The sequence below is a fragment of the Ambystoma mexicanum genome, chromosome 4q, assembly GCF_040938575.1.
Source record: "Ambystoma mexicanum isolate Mex_15411 chromosome 4q, UKY_AmexF1_1, whole genome shotgun sequence".
NCBI lineage: Eukaryota > Metazoa > Chordata > Amphibia > Caudata > Ambystomatidae > Ambystoma > Ambystoma mexicanum.
Window position 1 is genome coordinate 373,346,497 of NC_090928.1, and position 4,936 is coordinate 373,351,432.

Genomic DNA, 4,936 nt, shown 5'->3' on the forward strand with positions numbered 1-4,936 from the left:
TCTGTGATATCTTCCTCAAGTAGAGCTTGCTGCTCAGCGCTTAGAGTGGGCAGGGCTATGTCATCTAGCACCGATCTATTGATGGGCGATGTGGGTGACCTGTAAAGTTCCGTATAGTAAGCCGCGAAGCCCTCGGCTATATCGCTGTCGGTCCGTAAGGGTTCAGCTCCTTCTGATCTTAGCGCCCTGACCTGGCCGCTGCCTGTCTCATGTTTCTCTAACCATGCCAGCATTTTGCCGGCTTTATCGCCGGTCTCATATATTCTAGCTCTCGTCGTCATATGTGCCTGCCTAGCGTTATCTAACGCAATATTCTGTAAACGTTTTTGAGCAAGTGTTAGCGCTCGATTTGTTTCTGGCTGATCTAGTGCTAGGTGGTTAAGTTCGGCCTGGGTCACTTGTGCTTCGGCTTCCACCAATTTCTGTTAGTGTTTCTTTCGGTGTACAGCGGACTATGCTAGGATCTCACCCCTCAGCACTAGTTTGAGTGCCTCCCACAGGATCTCCGGATCATCTACTGATCCTGTGTTTAACTCAAAATAGGTTTCTGTCGTTCGTTGTATTTGCTCCAGAAAGTCTGGGAAGCCCAAGTAATAGTTATTTAAGCGCCAGGAGGGGGCGGACGTCGCCTAGCCATGTTAAGCTCAATTAGCAGGGGGGAGTGATCTGATATGCCGCACGGCAGCAGAGTTGCCTTTGTGGCCCTGTGAGCCTCTGGCCCGGGCAGAAAGAAGTAGTCTAATCGCGATAATGAGGCGTGTGCCCCTGAGTGGAAGGAGTATTCCCTTGCGTCCGGGTGCAGGTCGCGCCACACGTCCTGCAGTCCCATGGCTGTGGTAAACGCTGCTAATTTGGTGCGAACAGTGGGATTTCTTCCTCTCAAGTGTGAGCGGTCCATCCCCACCTCCATGACTTTGTTGAAGTCACCCCCAATTACTAGTAAGTCTGAGTTATCACCCGAGATCAGAGGTGTAATGTCCTGTAGTAGGGTGGTGAGCAGTGTCGGTGGCGAGTAGACCCCGAGTAAAGTTATCGTCTGGTTCCATAGTGTTCCAGTAGTAAGTGTGTATCTGCCGCCGGTATCTTGAGTCACCCATGTCATGGTCAGGGGTAATCGTTTATGTATTAAGATAAGCACCCCCCGGGAGCCCGTGGTGAACCCAGCATGCATTGCAATTCTATAGTTGGTGTGTTTAAATAGGGTACATGTAGTGCCTGCTAGGTGGGTTTCTGTAAGGAAGGCTATGTCTGGTGTGTGGCGATTTAGGAGTTGTGTGATAACTCGTCTCTTGATTCCTGCTCCCATCCCATTAACATTCCAGGTTAGGAGTCGTAGGGTCTTGACATCAGTGTTAATGGAGGCCATCTGGTAAAGAGTGCAGGTTGATCATCGGCTGATAGCACCATGTGCACATGCCATTTGCGGATGGTGTTGTGGCATAGCGTTCTAGGTTTGAGCTTTGGACCCTTTTCTGAACAAAATCGTAATTAAACAAACTTCCCATCCCCCACCCTATACTCCTTCTAACTCGAAGCATCTGTCGCCCGAACATTCAACGAAACAAGCCTCAGCTAACCGTGGCTGAGTGCGCCCGCTAACAAATGAACAAATAAACTATTCGGAGTTGTGTAGGCTCCGGTCGCACCAGAGGAAAAGGGGGGCTGCTCTCCCATCTGGACTGGCCGCTTAGCTGTATGTCTCCTCGCGGCTAGTCCATAAACGTGGTCAGTATAAGGTTCTTGTACAGTACCTTAGGCCCTGCACGGTCAGGTCTCGAGAGTTTCTGTTCGCATCTTTTCTGGGAGTCGGTGCTGTTATTCCTGCAGTTGTGGTGCAATTCCCGATGCAGGTGGTTGTAGATCTGGCGGGTCAGGACCCGGTCGGGCGCGGGGTGCTCTGTTTCTCTGTCTGTTGCCCCTCGCTGCCTGCCAGTCTCCCTCGATGTGTTGTTCCGCCCATCTCCTCGCCTCTCCGGGGTCGGTGAAGTGGACTGTTGTGCCTCGATGGTAGATTTTAAGTTGGGCAGGGAACATCAGGCCATATTTTACTTTGAGGGCTTGTAGTTGTTTTTTTAATGGATCAAACGATTGTCTAGCCTTTTGCACTTCCCTGGTGTAATCTGGGAAGAATGCTATTTCGGATCCGTTATAGGTGAGGGTGCCTTTCGCCCTTGCGGACTGGATCAGCGCATCGCGATCACGGTAGTTCAAAAGTTTGGCGATCACTGTGCGAGGCGGGGCGCCCGGAATTGGACGACCCGTCAGCACTCGGTGGGCTCGTTCAATGGAAAAGAAATTGGAGAATGTATTGTCTTCGAACATGTCTGTAAGCCACTGTTCCAGAAACAGCTCCATATGTGGGCCTTTGGCTTTTTCTGGCAGCCCCAGTATCCTTACGTTATTTTGCCTGGATCTGCCCTCACTCTCATCCACCCGTTCCTCCATGGTTTTCAATCGTGTTGTAACTCTAGCCAGCTGCTGTTCTATGTTCCTTATTCCATCCTCCGCACCCGAAATACGTTGTTGTGCCTCGCCGGTGCGCGATGTCAGCTTCTGGAGGTCATGTCGCAGGAGGGAAACGTCCATGCTGATGCCGTCCATTTTCTGCTCCATGGAAGCGCGCGAGTCGGCTATGGCCGCCATGATGTCCTTTAGGGAGATCGTGCCCTCTGTTTCCGCCATGGCGTCCGTTTGATCATGCACTTGTTCTGGCTGGCCGTTAGTTGTTGGCGTAGTAAATTGATCTATCCTGCTCTGGAATATCAATCTTCTGGATTTGTCTTTGCCAATGCCGGATGCCGATATGTATTGCAGTCCAGACTGCTGTAAAGGGGTGGCGGCAACACTTTCCACCGGTCTCGGCACCGGGGTAGTCCTCTATGCTCCACTCGGCGGGGCCTTTTCTCCTCGTTCGCCGCGGTGTGTGGCGGGCAACCAGTTCACCTCCTCGACCAGTTCTCGGGCTCCTCTCCACTGACCCTGGCCCTGTCATGCCGCTCGGGGCGTGCGGTAAGAGTCTCGCCCTCGTCGTCCAGAGCCGCCCAGCAGATTGTTGTTATATGTAGCGTATAGGGCGTTTTGCTGTACGGTTTGCGGTGGATGGTCGCGGTATTCCCTCAGAACGCCTTCCCGCCGTTCCGCCTCGCTCCGGTGAGGGCGGCCATTTTGATCGTGTGATGCCACGCGCACGGCGCCTCCTTTCCGCCGCTCCGAACTCGCCCAAAGTGGTGCGTTTCGGCCCGGAACTTTCCCTGCGTGTGCCAGGGGCACTTGCCTTCAGGAGGGTATGTTTTTTGGAAGGGTTTGCCACTCGTAGCAGGCTATTTATTCAGGCTGTTTGCTGCGGCCGTCGGAGCGCCAGGAGCTCACGTCCTCATCGTCCCGTTGCTGGCCACGCCCCCCCGGAAGTGTTCGATTTTGATGAAAAAGAGAAAGTTTGGAAAAAGACATGAATTTGGTCCGAGCTCGGCAGAGGGAGATCAATTGAAGATCTTGTGTTAAAGTGAGTCTGAGTCCAGCAGATAGGGATCCGGGGTGAAGATTGAACCACCCAAGAAGGTTTTGTATTGAGGTGGGTCTGAGTCCGGCAGAGGGGGACCCGGGGTGAATCAAAACTTACCCAAGAAGTGGTACATGAGAATCCAGAGGAGAAAGGAAGTTTTGAATGTTTGTTTATCGTATCAGGCCCTCTAAAGTAAGAGACTTTGAATGGCAAAGAGACTTTGGTACAGAAGGCCTTGATACTGAGATTTGAACTGCATCCTCATGCTCGAGAAGCCAGAGATCGTGCTAAGCTTGAGTGTGCTGCCTTGTCCCGTGCTGAAAACGTGGGGAAGGGAAGCCAATGGCTTGAATATCCTTAAATATAATTTCTTGAACACTTTTCTTTTGAATAACATTGTTTCCCACACTATTTGTATTTAGAAGTAAGGATTGGCAATTGGTTTATTAGTATAGGCCCACTTATTTTGACAGCGTGCTCCCATCTTCATATTCAGGATTTGATAGGTGTTTCTCAAACCCAGTTGAAGTTCAGTAAACACCCTCGAAGTGTTATCAACTTACTGTTTGATACCATGCATTCCTTCAAACCACCTATGAACAGATCTTATTCTTGATTGGCTACATGCTGGCATCATGGTTATTCCCAATTGACATTAATACTTTTTCAAGCATTTTTTCTATTTTCCTGTTTTTTTATGAAATAAAGATCATGGTGCTTAAAACATGAACTTTAACAGTCTTATATTAAGTTTGAGGGCCAGAATTAACGTACCAGTAATTCTGTTTACCGGCATCTTTCCAGACTGATATACTTCGAGTTTGGTGGTGAGATGACTGGATTTGTCTGCAGCGCCGAACTGCCAGTAATGACAGCACCCAATCACCAAAAAATGTAGGTATTTCCAGCATCAGTAGTACCGGTGCTGGTAATACCGGCAATTCGCCCCATGGAGTCCTATCTGACAAACATATAATGAGGCCCTAAGAGTGGGGCATATATTCCCATGTACTGTGTATTGATATGCTATATATGGTGCATGTCTCTAATACACACTCAAAGGGTTACTGGAAGATGTGAGCAGTGGACTATCAATATAAATATAGGTGACATTAGTAAACCCCTCCTCTGCAGATAAAAGAGATTAGCTGCCTACTGCAGGCGTTATTGTCTACTCTCTTAACTGAAGCACAGCGTCAGGTATATGCTTTTCTTTATCTCTATTCCTACCACAGCCCCTGATGGGGTGAGGGGGTGGTCTTGGACATTCTCATATGGGTGGAGGAAAGCCTCTGCAAATATGGGTGATAAAAATCACGCTACATTTTTGACTGCGGCAGGACACTACTCACGGTCTCCTGCACCCTACAAATATTCTCCCTACTTAGCTACCAAGGGGTTTGCTACAGGCCTGGTGTTACAAAGAATAATATA